The sequence below is a fragment of the Xyrauchen texanus genome, chromosome 42 (genome assembly GCF_025860055.1).
Source record: "Xyrauchen texanus isolate HMW12.3.18 chromosome 42, RBS_HiC_50CHRs, whole genome shotgun sequence".
In the NCBI taxonomy this organism is placed as follows: Eukaryota; Metazoa; Chordata; class Actinopteri; order Cypriniformes; family Catostomidae; genus Xyrauchen; species Xyrauchen texanus.
The window spans coordinates 31,861,113-31,880,241 of record NC_068317.1 but is presented as its reverse complement, the minus strand read 5'-3'; the positions used below and the strand labels follow the sequence as shown (position 1 = coordinate 31,880,241).

Here is a 19,129-nt window from a genome sequence, read left to right as displayed (position 1 = left end):
CTCACAGCATGTGGAGGCTCATGCTACTCTCCACAATCCACACACAACTCACCACACGTCCCACTGAGAGAACCACTAATCACCACCACGAGGAGGTTACCCCATGTGACTCTACCTTCCCTAGCAACCGGGTCAATTTGGTTGCTAAGGAGACCTGGCTGGAGTCACTCAGCACACCCTGGATTCAAACTCACAACTCAACATTATACCACAAATACTGTTAGTTGAGCTTAACTTCTGCCTTTGCTATGAATGCCACATTAAATATAAAGTCATCACTGTTGATATATAATTGCTTCCTCATTGTAACAAATGCGCAGCGTTCGCTTTGGTATATGTAGTGTTCTGAAATAATCAAAAGCAATAATCTAACAGAGGTATAAACGCTAACCATTTTAAAGGCATATGGATGTGGCACCTTATCAGCCCATTTGATCGGCGTTTAATAAATCTGCATTAGCGCAGTGGTGCTCAGATCCGTCCCGCTGCTTATTTCTCACTGTGACAGCAGAGGCATTAGAGTAACTGAGAGCGGCCACTTTTAAAACGACACCGGCCGAGTAAGATTGAAAGATGAGATGCTGTAGCCCGTCCAAAACTCCGCTAAGTAGGTCTGCCAAGCAGCACTTAGCCAAATAAAAAATATGACAACCTGGGTAGAGCCATTACAACCGGCCGCATGATTCAACACAAAGCCCAACACTCAGACAGATTTTTCTTGGCCACCATTACTGGCCCGGTTTCTCTCGTAGAGACGCATTGATCACGAGTCCCTGTTGCCAAGAGCCACAGATCTGAACAGCAACAGAAGAAGCTTCATCACATTCCCTGTGTGTGTGAATCTGGAAGTGTCGGGGAGTAGCAGGACCGTTTCTAGCTACAAGACTCCGCTACGGACCCCCGAGCCACCAGCAGGGCCCGTAAAGCAAGGCTGCTGTGTGTTTTGTACGTTTTGATATACTGAAAGCTGCAAGTAAGACTCAAGCAGCTGCTATGGCTCAAGTAGACAGTTATAGGCTGCCCCCTTGTGGCCTGCGAGGGAAGGGAAAATGTAACTGCAAGGAGAGAGTTGTAGCTAGATGTCACAGGCATGCGCACACTCAAAGGGTTCACCGGCCCGCTCGGTTCTCCCGATGGCCAGTCCGCCCCTGATCGGCCCCAAAGTGCGTCGGCCCACCGGGAAAATGCCCGGTATGCCAGATTACCAGTCCAGCCCTGCACATTAATGATTTGCTGATTCACTTGCACCCCGTGCAGTCTTTTTTTGAAGCGAAATATTTCGTGTTTTGTGTGAGTGAGTTTATGTGTGAGTGTGTGTGTGAGTGTTTATGTGTGTGTGAGTGTGTGTGTGTGTTTATGTGTGTGTGAGTATTTGTGTGTGTGTGTGTGTGTGTGTGAGTGTGTGTGTGTGTGTGTATGTGTGTGTGTGTGTGTTAATGTGTGTGTGAGTGAGTATTTGTGTGTGTGTGTGTGTGTGTGAGTGTGTGTGTGTGTGTGTGCGTGCGTGTGTGTGTGTGTGTTTATGTGTGTGTGTGTGTGTTTATGTGTGTGTGTGTGTGTGTGTGTTTAAGTGTGTGTGTGTGTGAGTGTTTGTGTGTGTGTTTATGTGTTTGTGTGTGAGTATTTGTGTGTGTGTGCGTGTGTATGTGTGTGTGTGTGTTAATGTGTGTGCGTGTGTGTGTTTATGTGTGTGTGTGTGTGTGTGTGTGTGTGTGTGTGTGTGTGTGTGTGTTAATGTGTGTGCGTGTGTGTGTTTATATGTGTGTGTGTGTGTGAGTGTGAGTGTTTGTGTGTGTGTTTATGTGTGTGTGAGTGAGTATTTGTGTGTGTGTGTGTGAGTGTGTGTGTGTATGTGTGTGCGTGTGTGTGTGTGTGTTAATGTGTGTGTGTGTGTGTGTGTGTTTATGTGTTTGTGTGTGTGTGTGTGTGTGTGTGTGTGTGTGTGTGTGTGTGTGTGTGTGTGTGTGTGTGTGCATTTGTTAGAGTGCCGACACAGATAGACTGTTGTGTCCCGTCTCAGAGCTGTGCTGTGTCTGATTTATAATCTAGTGCACTCATCAGGTGGCATCCATAGGGGCCGATGTTCCGTTCCGTTCTCTAATGACCCGACCTGACCCGTCTCATCTTCTCCTGCCCAACACGACACCATCAACCGCTCAACAACAGTACACCTGTTAACAGAAGCTTCCAAACATTAAAGAAGAGCAGTAGTGATTTTTGTCTTAGTAAACAAAGTGTTTGTGTAATATCAACACATGCATATTCAGCTATACGAATACTTTCGTCCTTGTGCTTTTAAACAGTGCTACGTTTGACATTCCCACTGAATAAACACCCACTGGCGGTGTGCACATTTAAGTCTGTATTTGTGCAGCTTTATTGTGTAGCATGGTGCAGATTTGCTTTGGGTGTGTTTCTCAGTAAACAAGAGCGAAACAACAGATATGATCCGTGGAAGATCTTCTTTCCCCTGTGGACAAAACTCTTAATGGATTGCTGATGAAATCTTTATCAGGCTAATCAAAGTCAAGTTCATTAACCGATGATGCTCCATAAATGAGTGGGAGATTGCTAAACAGATAAACAAGGTAATTAAACTTGAATCATTTGATAATGGGATTCTGTGCATACACAATTCAGGTCTGTGTTCTTGCTCATTGATCAAGCACGGATGCACGTTACGTTCGACGCAATTAAAAAAAGCTAGATGAAATGTAACGAATATAACAGCGAGACACGACGCAATGGTCAAAGACGCCCTTTCGGGTCCTGGGTAGCTCAGTGCTAAAGATGTTGGCAACCGCTCCTGGAGTTCGCTCCTTCGCTAGTTTGAATCCAGGGCGTGCTGAGTGACTCCAGTCAGGTCTCCTTAGCAACCAAATTGGCCCGGTTGCTAGGGAGGGTAGAGTCACATGGGGTAACCAAATTGGCCCGGTTGCTAGGGAGGGTAGAGTCACATGGGGTAACCTCCTTGTGGTCGCTATAATGTGGTTCTCGCTCTCGGTGGGGCGTGTGGTGAGTGTCTCCAGCCAGGTCTCCTTAGCAACCAAATTGGCTCGGTTGCTAGGGAGGGTAGAGTCACATGGGGTAACCTCCTTGTGGTCGCTATAATGTGGTTCTCGCTCTCGGTGGGGCGTGTGGTGAGTGTCTCCAGCCAGGTCTCCTTAGCAACCAAATTGGCTCGGTTGCTAGGGAGGGTAGAGTCACATGGGGTAACCTCCTTGTGGTCGCTATAATGTGGTTCTCGCTCTCGGTGGGGCGTGTGGTGAGTGTCTCCAGCCAGGTCTCCTTAGCAACCAAATTGGCTCGGTTGCTAGGGAGGGTAGAGTCACATGGGGTAACCTCCTTGTGGTTGCTATAATGTGGTTCTCGCTCTCAGTTTGGAGCGTGGTGAGTTGAGCGTGGATGCCACGGTGGATGGCATGTCTCCATGGCAACACGATCAACAAGCCACGTGATAAGAAGCGCAGGTTGCCGGTCTCAGACGCAACCCGCCACCCGGATTGAGGCACTAAGCCACCACGAGGACTTAGAAGCACATTGGAAATTGGGCATACTTTGGAAAAGAGCTGTGTGGACATTCTTCATAATGTTTCCTTTAGTGGAAGAAAGAACGTATTATGAGTTCTGAACAACACAAGGACGATTAAATGAGTAAATAACAACAAAAGCAGATGATCTAACGCTGTTAGACTGTGTCAACGGTGGCCAGACTGCAGCAGATGTTCTAAGCCGTTGTCGTGGTGATGTGACGGCAGGGGCACTGCAGGTCAAAGGTCAAACACAAAGACCTTCCAGCTGTCAGCATGTGAAGTTCACATGAACGCACAAAGAGTCTCGCACACATTCATCTGCCCACACTATATTGACTTCACACTCATTGAAAGGCCGTGAAAAGCAAAGCCATAATTGTGGGAATCGTCTGAAGCTTCACGAGTCAGATACGGAGACGCCGCCACATGAGGTTAACGTTTACTAATCGCCGTCTTCGAACAGCCGCAGGACACGTGCATTTGTCCGTTTCTTACGGAGGTGCTGTTATCACGATGAATCGGAGAGGCTGCGGCAGACTTCTGAAACTGTTTGATTAAGTTTCAAATAATTCTCATGCATTATTCATGCAGCTTTGTTAAAGTGACATCACGCGTATCATTATCATAAATTATGCACATCATTCCAAGTGCTTTCAGCACATTATGGGGTTCCTGTTGCTCTTCCTCAACCGTTGCTGCAATCCTAAAATTGGATTCTGACACAAACTCGCAAACATTGCAACGTATTTTTTGGACGCAGACTTGAAACACGAGAGCTTGACACATCAGATGACCTGTTGGCGGGCTGAAGTCGAGACTAATTGGTCCCTGAGATGGACCGACACACTCAGGACGGGCTGGACTGGATTGTTGGGGTTTGTGTTGCTCTGCAGCTGTGTGTGGATGATAAGACTTACACACATTCATTTAGCTGCTTGTCAATACACAACCACCCTGAGGCCGGTGAGAGAAATCGATAATGGAATTACATCACCGCCGATGCTGTCGTGAGCTTGAGATTAGACGTGGAATTAAAGAAATTACTTGGCAAGATCTAGGGGAAAACTCCTGTGGTTTTAGGAAGAGCTGGAATCAAATAAGCTCTTTAAAGTTAAAGGGGCGGAGCCATGAGTTTTTCACAGGGGTGGCCAGGCAGTGGCGATCAGCGATCGGTCTGTGGTGGCACAGATATTTTCGGACAGTACATGTAAAGCCTTGTGCTCAAAAACAGCAATTGCGTTTGGGGTGGCCAATGGAGTGGCTAGGCTTCAGTCCATGGTGGCCACGCCCACCCCTGGACATCCCCTAGCTCCGCCACTGATGGGAAGTCTTTTTAAAAACAAAGAAAAGATTGAGCGGTTCTTTCTGTTGTATATAAGCAATATCACACTTGCAATCGTGCTATATGACCCTATATCAGCACTCCTGCGGCCGAATCACAGCAGTGCTGATATAGAGCCATATCGCACTCTTGCTCATGTGATATTGCACAAACAAGACACGTCATGATCGCCGAGCCAGGGTCCCACGTCATGATCGATTTGGTCCTCAGCCCCACCGACTCCTCCACAGTCATCCGATCCCCCAGCTCCGCCTTGGTCCTCCAAGCCTCCGGCTCCACCCTGGCACTTCGAGCCTTCGGCTACTCTCCGGGCTCCAAGTTCTCCAGATTGGCCCCTCGAGTCTCTCATGGCTCCATCTTCCAAGGCTCCGCCGGCCAAAACGCGTCACCGATCTATCTATCTAGGAACTTTTCCGCTGCTCGTATCGATAAAATGAAAATGAGACTTTGAATCCTAGATTTGGATTTCAGATTTTTGGGTGACCCCTCTATATATGTATGTATATATATATATTACAATAAACCTTTCATGTAGTTTTCTCCATCTCTTCATTCACATGAGTGTTGAAAGGAAAAAGACAGCACGCTTTAATGGATTACCCATGTGAGTTCAGTCTGGGTGGAGGAGAGGGCTTTACTGCAGCTCTTCTATACATTAACACACGGGCAATGTCACTGCAGACACTAATTTACATTTCCTGCACCCCCTCACCCCCATCCGTCATTATTCAGAATGCTTATATAACACAGATGTGTGACTTACGTAACATGTTTAAGACGTGTGCAACCGGAGAGCTACAGGAGATCTGCATGTTTGAAATACAGATTGAGTTTGCATATGAGCTACAATAAAGTATAGGTTTATACATCTGATCCGCAATAACAGCATTAATGTCGACCACATGCTATCATCTGAAGGTGCTTTAATCAGTGAAATATAGATTATAGAGCTCATATCAAATGAGGAAATCAAACCAATCACTATAGTTTTTTTTATTATTATAGAAAATCAAAGACAAATCGCCCCATTCCAAACACTTCTGCAAGAAGAAAAAGGTAAAATTGATAAAGATGAGTTGCAAGCATTAAATAAATACCTTTTTTTAATCATTTGTCAGTCCACCACTCCTGCAGTCGTGAGTTTGAATCCAGGGCGTGCTGAGGGACTCCAGTCAGGTCTCCATAGCAACCAAATTGGCCCGGTTGCTAGGGAGGCTAGAGTCACATGGGGTAACCTCCTCGTGGTCACTATAATGTGGTTTTCGCTCTCGGTGGGGCGTGTGGCGAGTTCTGCGTGGATGCCGCGGAGAATCGCGTGAAGCCTCCACACGCGCTACGTCTCCACGGTAACGCACTCAACAAGTCACATGATCAGATGCGCGGATTGACGGTCTCAGACGCGGAGGCAGCTGAGACTCGTCCTCCGCCACCCGGATTGAGGCGAGTCACTACGCCACCACAAGGACTTGGAGCACATTGGGAATTGGGCGTTACATATTGGGGAGACATTTAAAAATAATTAACTAAATAATACAAAAATATTCATGTCAGTAATTAAAAGGATCGTTTGCTTTGTTATCAATATTTAAGTCCTTTTTTTTTTACTATGAATTCTCCTCCCTTCCCAGTAGGTTGTGATATGCATGAATAATGTGAATCGCAAAAAACTGTGAAAGTGAAAGTGGAGATTTATAATACGAAACAGACTTAAATATTGATCTATTACTCACTCACACCTATCATATCTCTTCAGAAGACATGGATTACCTTTATGCTGCCTTTATGTGATTTTTGGAGCTTCAAATTTCCAGTCACGATTCACTTGCATTGTAAGGACCTACAGAGCTGATATATTCTTCTAAAAATCTACGTTGTGTTCTGTAGATGAAAGAAAGTCAAACACATCTGGGATGGCATGAGGGTGAGTAAATGATGAGAGAATTGACATATTTGGGTGTACTGTCCCTTTAATGTTACTTTCACTTATTTCATTTATTACAATAATAATGATTTGAGTCAGTTAACCTGAAAGAAACTAAATTTGCAGTCACTCACGAGACACAGAGACGTTTAGTGTAATTGACATTAAACCGGACACAGGAAGATTTGTTGTGATGTCTTCACCCCCATCATGACTGCAGGAGACACTCGACACATCGGAGACATTATTTACCTTTAATCAGGCTGAATTTACACTAGTATTCCCGCTGCTTTAAACACACAATGCCGTTTATTTTATCAGCCTTCAAGAGAAAATAACAATACATGTGTTTTATGCCAGGAGATATCCAATTCTCCAGGAGCCTTTGCATGCTGAGCAAACAGAAAGACTGAGATGAGACGACACTTCTGGGAAATCAGGTCCTTCTTGACTCAGGAGGAAAAAGTCAAAGTCACGTTCTTCACAAAGTGGACGTGTTGTGACCGCATGCATAAATAATGCCGCTGCAGAAGAGCAGGAACTTTGTAGACTTAGCAAGCACCTACTGCCTTTGTGTGTGAGTGTGTGTGTGTGTGTGTGTGAGCGTGTATTTATCAGTTTGTGGGGACCAAATGTCCCCATAAGGATAGTAAAACCCGAAATTTTTGACCTTGTGGGGACATTTTGTCGGTCCCCATGAGGAAAACAGCTTATAAATCATACTAAATTATGTTTTTTGAAAATGTAAAAATGCAGAATGTTTTCTGTGAGGGTTAGGTTTAGGGGTAGGGTTAGGTTTAGGGGATAGAATATAAAGTTTGTACAGTATAAAAACCATTATGTCTATGGAAAGTCCCCATAAAACATGGAAACACAACATGTGTGTGTGTGTGTGTGTGTGTGTGTGATCCTCTCTGATTTTCCATTGAAACTTGTGATCATGAAACTATGCTGGAGCTCAAACAATGCTTCATTTCGGCACTGCATTTGCCCACTTGTCAACGTTAGAGCCATTTATGACCTTTTTTCTTCAAGGGGGATTTTGACAGCTGCATGTAAATCTTAATGCTGAAGAAATTCATTCTACACTCCTGCTGGTTCCTTGATAGTTAGACATTGCTGTAAGAAAATTAGCCACTAGAGTAACTATAGTTTAACCGTGGTATTTGTGGTAAAACCATAGTAACCACTTAATTAGCCATGGTTACTACCAGGCAGGGCTGGACTGGGAAGAGAATACGGCCTGAGATTTTACTGGCCCACAACTTGCTTGCTGTTCTTTTCTGCATATCGTGGCATCGTTTTGTGGTCCGTTCTGCATAATGCGGCGGCTCATTTTAGCTTATCTTGGCCCATTCGGACCATTTCCCGGCCGACCCATCGGCCCACTCGGTTCCCCCGCTGGCCAGTCCACCCCTGATTGGCCCAAAAGTGCGTCGACCCACTGGGAAAATGCCTGGTATGCCAGAATACCAGTCCACCCCTGATTGGCCCCAAAGTGCGTCGACCCACCGGGAAAATGCCCGGTATGCGAGATTACCAGTTGACCCCTGATTGGCCCCAAAGTGCGTTGACCCACTGGGAAAATGCCCAGTATGCCAAATTACCAGTCCACACCTGATTGGCCCCAAAGTGCTTCGACCCACTGGGAAAATGCCCGGTATGCCAGATTACCAGTTGACCCCTGATTGGCCCCAAAGTGTGTCGACCCACCGGGAAAATGCCCGGTATGCCAGAATACCAGTCCACCTCTGATGGGCCTCAAAGTGCGTCGATCCACTGTGAAAATGCCCGGTATGCCAGAATACCAGTCCACCCCTGATTGGCCCCAAAGTGCGTCGACCCACCGTGAAAATGCCCGGTATGCCAGAATACCAGTCCACCCCTGATTGGCCCCAAAGTGCGTCGACCCACCGTGAAAATGCCCGGTATGCCAGAATACCAGTCCACCCCTGATTGGCCCCAAAGTGTGTCGACCCACCGTGAAAATGCCCGGTATGCCAGAATACCAGTCCACCCCTGATTGGCCCCAAAGTGCGTCGACCCACCGGGAAAATGCCCGGTATGCCAGATTACCAGTCCACCCCTGATTGGCCCCAAAGTGCGTCGACCCACCTGGAAAATGCCCGGTATGCCAGATTACCAGTCCAGCCCTGCTACTAGGGACGAAAACTGTTTTTGAACTGTGAGCAGAAACAGTATTTTTTCGTTCCGGTTCCAGCGTTCCGCAGCCTACTTCCCAAACATAGGAAAGGGCATGGCCGCCTGGAAGCGGAGGTACGGCCCCGCCCTCCACCCTGTCACAGGCACACAATCTCAGACATACACTTTGTCACTCACAATAGTCAAACTGTCATTTTGTCTTCGAGTTTTTACAGACTATTATCGCCCAAGCAGCTGTGATTTTAAAGTGTTTTAAAAGGAAACATTCTAACATCCATTAACAAAGATCATGCCTGCAAAATGTCACACTTAATAGCTGGTTATTATGTTTTGATGCAATATAACACAACATCCATCCAACTACAGCATGCACTATTAATACTCAAACACTTCCCTTTGAAAATGTTATTAATGACCTTTAATATCTGATGACATAGCGATGGAAAAGATTACATTTGTTTAAATGATGACAAAATATGAGTCACATCCATGCCAAGAACTACATGCATGTATTATTCATGTCTGAAAGAATATTAAACAATAATGATTCTGCTGTCCAGCATTAGATTACCAGTTAATGTTAGAAAGGCTTTCTTTTGCTCTCTAAAAGCTCTAATAGGTCATTCAAAAGCAATTACCTTTTTCTTGTGAACTTTAAAATTAAATGTCAAGACTCCGATGTCCATTAAGCTGATGTGGAGCACACGTCTGCCAGCCCCATTAGCATTAATACTGTATGTGTTGCTCAAGTTAGAAATATTAACCAACTATCAGTGGAGCTTGACTGACTGCACCATATTAACCACCCAAAGCTGTTAATATAAGACTGCAGGTGCTAACATGAAAAACGTACCGATTGTTTCACTTGTAATTGACTATATCATAATTCCAGTGGGTCAGAAGTTCACATACACTAAGATAACTGTCCCTTTAAGCAGCTTGGAAAATTCCAGACAATGATGTCAAGCCTTTAGCCAATTAGCTTCTGATAGGAGGTGTACCTGTGGACTTTGCTTGACATCGTGGGAAAATCAAAAGAAATCAGTCAAGACCTCAGAAGCACAATTGTGGACCTCCACAAGTCTGATTCATCCTTGGGAGCAATTCCCAAACCCCTGAAGGTGCCACGTTCATCTGTACAAACAATAGTACACAAGTATAAACACCATGTGACCACGCAGTCATCACACCGCTCAGGAAGGAGACGCATTCTGTCTCCTAGAGATGAACGTAGTTTGTGTGAAAAGTGCAAATCAATCCCAGAACAACAGCAAAGGACCTTGTGAAGATGCTGGAGGAAACAGGTGGACGAGTATCTAGATCCACAGCAAAACCAGTCCTATATGGACATCACCTGAACGGTGCTCAGCAAGGAAGAAGCCGCTGCTCCAAAACCACCATAAACAAGCCAGACTACAGTTTGCAAGTGCACATGGGGACAAAGATCTGACTTTTGGGGAAATGTCCTCTGGTCTGATCTGTTTGGCCAGAATGACCATCGTTATGTTTGGCGGGAAAAGGCTGAAGAACAGCATCCCAACAGTGAAGCATGGGGGTGCAGCATCATGTTGTGGGGGTGCTGCAGGAGGGACAGGTGCACTTCACTAAATAGATGATGACATCATGAGGAAGGAACATTATGTGGATATATTGAAGCAACATCTCAAGACATCAGACAGGAAGTTAAAGCTCGGTCACAAATGGGACTTCCAAATGGACAATGACCCCAAGCACACCTCCAGAGTTGTGTCAAAATGGCTCGAGGACGACAAAGTCAAGATATTGGAGCGGCATCACAAAGTCCTGACCTCAATCCCATAGAACAAACCCGACACATTTACAGCAGTTCTGTCTGGAGGAACGGGACAAAATTCCAGCGACTTATTGTGAGAAGCTTGAGGAGGGATCCCCAAAATATTTAACCCAAGTTAAACAATATAAAGGCAATGCTAACAAATAATAACAAAGTGTGTGTAAACATCTGACTTATACAGAATTTGACATAAATGACATAAATCTCCTGTGATGCATGAACACACACTTTTGGACATTGTCAGCTTCGCTATGGTCTACAGATCATCTGAACCAAAATTGGGACAACTGGGCCATTATTTTAAAAGTTGAGAATAAAACTTTCAATAGGTGGTGCTGTCCCCAAACCGCTCAGGTTGGCTCGGGACATGGTGCTGATGATGCGTACCAATTTTCATTTCAATTAACCAAAGCGTTGCAAATATACAGAACTTTACGTTCAAATTGCACATGGCGGATAAGCAATATGGCCGACCATGGAAAAATGGATACCGTTAGACTCTACATGATCAAAGCAATGAGATGGGACCAGTCTTGTGACTTTAAGAAACCAACAAAGAACTGTGCGGGCGTGTAATCGTGTCCTTGATACAGTGCTGGTGTGATACGATCTTCACATCACATTAAAACACAGTCAAGATGCTAAAAAGTCACATTGGTGTTCATGACACTGACTGAGACCGAGTGATAAACACCCGTGCAAACGGGTTTGATTAAACTCTAATATTCTGTACAGGGAGACGCCATAAGCGTAAAGCAATTCTACACTCTTAATAGATAGTATGAGTCAGGCCGTACACTCCTGCACCGTCCAATAAAAACACAAAAGCCAATTTCCTCGATGCAGCGGTGACATGAAAGTTTAATGATGCAAATGTCCACCACAAACACAGAGAGTGAAGAAACTCCACAATCTTGTGAAAATTTAATGCCAATCTCCCCCTCATAAACCACACACACACACGACACAATGTCAGTCAAGACATTTTGCTTTACGATGCCCCTGCTGAACCCCCCGCCCCCAGCTCCAGCAAGGACACCAGCTAAGACCAAACCAGCTTCACACACGCTAGCGGTCATCACAGGCGATCGTTGTTCAAGCTATCTGGTGAGGTCCCGCCGTTACCTCTGATAATGGCCGTCTGGTGTCATCAGTCACACGGGGCGGTGATGAAACTCATTCTGCTCATGTAGGGCAGCAGACGAGAAGGTTACGGGCCGTCTTAATTGTCTTAATGCGCCGGCGGCTGACCGGTTATGAAATGGAGCGGGGGAACGCACGGCAAGTCAAACACTCTCCCGGTAATGACCGCCATTATGACACAGCACACTACAGACATTCATCATGTCAGACACAGATACGTCCGCGGGATCCAGAGCGGGTGTCCTCCGTGCCCGGGAAACACGCTGACAGGAGTGACAGTGATCAGACGTGATGGATGTTTGTCCCTCGATTTCAAATGACCTGCAAACACAAACACACAAAGACCCGAGGGAAGTTTCAGAGGAAGGCAAAGGGAGTCATTTTTATGGCGCTAGCATTTACAAATATAATAACAAAAATAATGATTGAAAAAATGTATTTCGACTCGTCCCTCATTTTCTTAAAAAAAAAAAAAAAAATCACAAATGTGTGTTCCAGTGAGTCACTTACAATGTAAGTCAATGGGGTTTAATCTGTAAACATTAAAATACTCACTGTTTCAAAAGTATAGACACAAGACGTAAACAATATGTGATTTTAGCGTGATAAAATCACTTGCTAACCGCATCTGTGTGAATTTATAGACAATTTTACAACTTGGTTGCCATGACAACGCCATAAACCTTAAAACGACTGTATAATATGTTGTTTAACAGACTTTCAGAAATAGATGCTGATATGTTAAATTGTTGTCACATGACTGTGACAGGGCGGAGGGCGGGGCTGGGTCTACACACATCAGGCTAATCAAGCCTCAGAGAGGGATAAAGGCGGACTGCGGACGGTGGTGCGACAGAGAGAGAGAGAGAGAGAGAGAGAGAGAGAGAGAGAGCACGTTTACGGGCAGCTGTCCTCATGCCGGTTCTCGCCTCCTCCTTTCCCTTAATCCCCTTACACTGGTGCCGAAACCCGGGAAGGAGGAGGGATGCGCCATAGTGGAGTTCTCGCGCTACCATCCACCCCAAAGGAGCAGCCGCTGCCATCCGGTGAAGGACGGAGGAGACCGGCCGCCTGTAAGCGGAGGAACGGCTGCCGACCGAGAGGGGAGGAGGGGCTCCCAACCAACCGCTTGGAGCGGTTACCGCTGCCAGGGGCGGGGGAGACACCTACCGTCCACCAAAACGCAGGCGGACGTTCCGTGGATTCACTATGCACAGTATGCACACTATGTGTAGTAGTATGCTAGTCAATGTCTCGTCGCCCTCGCCTCTGTCCGCTTGCATCATGCGCTCCTGTTGATGGGAGCGCCGGCGGTCAAGTTTGTGAACTCAGCACCAGTCTATAGGTGTATCACACACACACACACACACACGGGACGAGTGCTTGATGGGCAGGTGGCAAGGACAGGCATGAATCCTTTTACCTCAGCGTGGACATTCTACATAATGTCTTCTTTTATATCCTATACACAAGAAAGAAAGTCATATGGGTTTGGAACAACATGAGGGTGGTTAAAAACTGGTGCGCTCTCCTTTTCCCCCAGAGCCTTTTTAACTGCATCAACCAAATGTGGAGTGTCCCAAAGGGATACCCTGGTGGAGCGGGTCAAACATAACTTTAATTGTCTCTCACAATGAGAGACAGCACAGATGTTTAGTCCCGCGCAGTCGCGGCTGATGTTGGTTCTGGAGCGAGCGGGTTTGTTCAGTTCTGCAAGCGGATGCATTATTCTTCAGACTGACTCTACATGACAACACAATGTGCCGTGTCAGCACGGCGAGTGACAGTGATTTATCTAGAATGGCACGCTGCCCGTCTCAGGCATGCATGACATGCTAATGCTAATCGAATCTGACACTTTAATTAATCTAGAAATGTATCATTATAGCTGAAAACACGTCAGTTTAACTGCATTTACTGACTGATTGCACTGCATCATTTTACTTCTTTCTAATTCATTTTAATCATTTTTAAAAATGATTTGACTGACTTGGCAAACCACTTCAGAAATGCAGAATACATATGAAATTTGGCATATGTATTTTACAGCGTTACCATGGAGATGGAGCATGTGTGGAGGCTTCACGCTATTCTCCGTGGCATCCACGCACGACTCGCCACATGCCCCACCGAGAGCGAGAACCACATTATAGCGACCACGAGGAGGTTACCCCATGTGACTCTACCCTCCCTAGCAACCGGGCCAATTTGGTTGCTAAGGAGACCCGGCTGGAGTCACTCACCACACGCCCCACCGAGAGTGAGAACCACATTGTAGCGACCACGAGGAGGTTACCCCATGTGACTCATCCCTCCCTAGCAACCGGGACAATTTGGTTGCTAAGGAGACCTGACTGGAGTCACTCACCACACGCCCCACCGAGAGCGAGAACCACATTATAGCGACCACGAGGAGGTTACCCCATGTGACTCTACCCTCCCTAGCAACCGGGCCAATTTGGTTGCTAAGGAGACACGGCTGGAGTCACTCAGCATGCCCTGGATACTTAATTTACATTAAAGTTACTTTCTAAAACACCATTCACAAAAAACAACTTCAAGATAATGTTTATATTTCCTTCTTATTCGTTGACCAGAACTTTTAAGCTCCAAAAAGGACATAAAGGTAGCATAGAAGAAATCCAAACAGACAGAAATCCTTTCCGATGACATCATCAAGCCCTCTGTCATAAAGAGACACTTTACACCATCCAATCAATTCCACGTGACATTTCATTAGGAAATACGTCACATAATTATTTCATGTTGCCTTTAAATCTTTAATCACATATGTAATTAAGTTTGAGCTCCTCAGCAGGGGAGATGAAATATAATCCAGCCAAACTGGATTTCCCTAAAACCTTCATCTCATGTGCTGCCAGAGCAACATAAGCCTCATAAATTAGCAGCACAACCTTATACGTTAATTAATATGCATATTAATTACCTGCAATGAATCTGGCTGTGTCCACGAGGAGCTGTGCGAATGAGCTGAGAATTTAACAGAGATTATGTCGTTTCACACAATAAAATGGACAGATTTTCCAGTAACTCTAATCTAAATGAAACATAACTCACTAATGAGCAAAATGTGAGGGTTTCCTTTAGCCGAAGGCTTTTCGAGATATTGGGTGTTCAGACGCTCGTCCCACATCTTCCACTCAATGGCAGGAATGATGAGCTCTTTCTGATGTATGGCTCGCTGGTCCAGTGATGTTATATGCCATCTCTGCCCATCAGAGGCTCACGCAGGTTCATATCGCAGTGAATAATAAATCCTGCCCGCTAGAGAGGATGCCACGGACCTGGACTGCAGCCCCGCACGTTCTCTTGTGTGTGTTTGCTGGTATGATATGAGGTGAAGTTCATGTTGTGTAAAGTGTAAATCGGAAATGACAGCAAACTCAGTGCTTGCATTCAAGATTATCGAGATTTTCGAGAAACCGACTGAGAAAATTGCACATTTTCATCTTTGTTGCAAAGTCAGATTATCTACGTTTGATGCAACATGTACTGTACAATGACAGCAACAAAGTGACCAAAAGTCACTTGAAGAGTGTGAATGATCGGAGACAAATCAAACAAAACCAAACTAGACAAAAACAAACAAAATGAGACCAGACCAAACCAAACTAAACAAGACCAAACAAAACAAGACAAAACCAAACAAAACAAGACCAGTCCAAACCAAACTAAACAAGACCAAACAAAACAAGACAAAACCAAACAAAACAAGACCAGTCCAAACCAAACTAAACAAGACCAAACAAAACAAGACAAATCCAAACAAAATGAGACCAGACCAAACCAAACTAAACAAGACCAAACAAAACAAGACAAATCCAAACAAAATGAGACCAGTTCAAACCAAACTAAACAAGACCAAACAAAACAAGACCAGTCCAAACCAAACTAAACAAGACCAAACAAAACAAGACCAGACCAAACCAAACTAAACAAGACCAAACAAAACAAGACAAAACCAAACAAAATGAGACCAGACCAAACCAAACTAAATGAGACCAAACAAAACAAGACAAATCCAAACAAAATGAGACCAGACCAAACCAAACTAAATAAGACCAAACAAAACAAGACAAAACCAAACAAAACAAGACCAGTCCAAACCAAACTAAACAAGACCAAACAAAACAAGACAAAACCAAACAAAACAAGACCAGTCCAAACCAAACTAAACAAGACCAAACAAAACAAGACAAATCCAAACAAAATGAGACCAGACCAAACCAAACTAAACAAGACCAAACAAAACAAGACAAATCCAAACAAAATGAGACCAGTTCAAACCAAACTAAACAAGACCAAACAAAACAAGACCAGTCCAAACCAAACTAAACAAGACCAAACAAAACAAGACCAGTCCAAACCAAACTAAATAAGACCAAACAAAACAAGACAAAACCAAACAAAACAAGACCAGTCCAAACCAAACTAAACAAGACCAAACAAAACCAATCTGCAAATATAAACAGATAATTAAACTAATGATACGGTCTGGAGTAATCTCAATACATCATGCAGATCTCTGTAACCCTCAGAGACCCAACCGTGGTGATATCTTTTCATTTTCCCTCTTCAAACATGTTTTTAGGAAGCGGCTCTTTTTATGGAGCACATCCTGCTTTGAGTGGTCTGTTGTGTGACTTCAGATTTCATTTTTTTCCCTCCAAATTTGTTGTTGTGGATCAGATCAGAGTCAGCTACGCTGGGTCTCCATGGGTTAAATTACATGCCTAACTAGATAGGTACATTTCCTGAAGAAAATGTGAGTGGTGCTTGCCGTGGCAAAATGCGTTAAATAGCATTTTCTAACTTGTTGCTAAGCACTAAAATAATGGTCATAGAATGTTGCTAGCATGTGTTTTTCATGATGGTAGCCTGTAGGTGTTATGTTTGTGTTAGCATGATGCTAACATGTTTTAGTACGTTGCTAGGCGATGCTAGCATGTGTTATCAGGATACTAGGCATTTTTAGTATATTTTAGCACTTTGCTAGGTGATACTAGAATGTGTTAACACATTTTTAGCATGTTTTAACACTTCGCTAGTTGATGCTAACATATGTTAGCCTGATGATAGCACGTTTTTAGCATGTTTTAGCACTTCACTAGGCAATGCTAGCATGTGTTCACATGTTGTCATCACATTTTTAGCATGTTTTAACACTTCGTAAGGTGATGCTAGCATGTGTTAACAGGATATTAGCACGTTTTTAACATGTTTTAACACTTTGCAAGGTGACACTAGCATGTGTTAACACGTTTTTAGCTTTTTTTAGCACTTCGCTAGTTGATGCTAGCATGTGTTAGCCTGATACTACCACGTTTTTAGCATGTTTTAACACTATGCTAGGCGATGTTAGCATGTGTTAGCATGATGTTAGCACGTTTTATCATGTTTTAACACTTCGCTATGAGATGCTAGCATGTGTTAGCATGTTGTTAACAAATTTTTAGCATATTTTAACACTTCGTTTGGTGATTCTAGCATGTGTTATCATGTTTTTAGCTTGTAATCGCACTTCGCAAGTTGATGCTAGCATGTGTTAGCATGATGCTAGCACGTTTTGAGCATGTTTTAACACTTCGCTAGGAGATGCTAGCATGTGTTAACATGATATTAGCACGTTTTTAACATGTTTTAGCACTTCGCTAGGAGATGCTAACATGTGTTGACATGTTGTTAGCACATTATTAGCATGTTTTAACACTTCGCTAGGTGATATTAGCATGTGTTAACACGTTTTTAGCTTGTTTTAACACTACGCTAGGCGATGATAGCATGTGTTAGCATGATGTTAGCACGTTTTTAGCATGTTTTAGCACTTCGCTAGGAGATGCTAGCATGTGTTAGCATGTTGATAGCACATTTTTAGCATGTTTTAACACTTCACTAGGAGATGCTAACATGTGTTAGCATGTTGATAGCACATTTTTAGCATGTTTTAACACTTCGCTAGGTGATATTAGCATGTGTTTGAACATTTTTAGCTTGTTTTAACACTTCGCTAGTTGATGCTAGCATGTGTTAGCCTGATGCTAGCACGTTTTTAGCATGTTTTAACACTTCGCTAGGTGATGCTAGCATGTGTTTGCATGATGTTAGCACATTTTTAGCATGTTTTAGCACTTCGCTAGGCGATGCTAACATGTGTTAGCATGATGTTTAGCATGTTTTTAGCATGTTTTAGCACTTCGCTAGGAGATGCTAGCATGTGCACTCTTTCTAGACTCATTATTTCATCAGAAATAATTGTAGAAATATTTTAGATTATTATTAACATTAAAGGAGATCTATTATGCACCTTTCTACAAGATGTAATATGAGTCTCAGGTGTCCCGAGAATGTGTCCGTGAAGTTTCAGCTCATAATACCCCACGGATCATTTATTATATCATGTTATAAACACCTCTTTTTGGGTGGAATCAACAACACGCTGATTTTGAGTGTGTGTGTGTCTCTTTAAATAAACTTGGAGTATCTTCTAGAACTTTCTTGAACTTTCCAATAATATAAATAGTGGTATAAATACAGGGGCCTTAAGCCCGCTGGTCCAGTTTAGTTCCAGCTGCCTGAGTGGATATGTAACCGGTCCTTGTTGCTCCGCTCCGAACGGGACTCGAACCGGCGTGGGAGGCGGGTGCTCTAACAAGGAGGCTAAAGGCTACAGCCTCTAGCGTCAGTCGCTAGTGCACCTCTTGAGGTCAGGAGAGTGAGGTTTACACACTGCACAGCTCTCTACCAGCTGGCTCCCGTTACGGATACATATCACGACCTTGCTGGACGCCTTGAAGTGTGATGATGAGGCTTCCTGGGCAATCACAAGGCCGAAAACGATGTGGTGCTGGTTGAGACTCTGGGGAAGAACTACGGCACAATGGGTTGTAGGACGTCCCTCAGAGTCCATATCCTTGATGCTCATCTGGATAAATTCAAGGAGAACATGGGAGCGAACTAAATGCGTCCACAGGGTGTCTTCTGTCTGCAGTTACATTGAAATACCTGGAAACTCATGCATTCATAGACAGTCCACAGTGGAACAAACACATGCGTGATTATTTTAATGCATATTGCCATCGGTGATGTCCGGATGCATTATTTAACATGATTCATGCATAACAATGAGGCATTCAGCCCAAGCCTTTATCATGCATGCATGGCGTAGCATGTACCATTGCCCCATGGGCCATAAA

General features: G+C 44.3%; 1 protein-coding gene across 4 annotated transcripts in view; it reads left to right on the top strand.

The window, feature by feature from the left end:
- The first annotated feature begins 14,260 nt into the window (after positions 1–14,260).
- The window catches only part of LOC127635186 (keratin-associated protein 5-1-like), a 505,876-nt gene continuing 501,007 nt past the window's right edge, over positions 14,261–19,129 (top strand). For all 4 annotated transcript variants that reach the window (XR_007969444.1, XR_007969442.1, XR_007969443.1 and 1 more), the window contains exon 1: positions 14,261–14,331. The gene's annotated coding sequence lies outside the window, so the exon portion shown is untranslated. The remainder of the gene's footprint in view (positions 14,332–19,129) is intronic.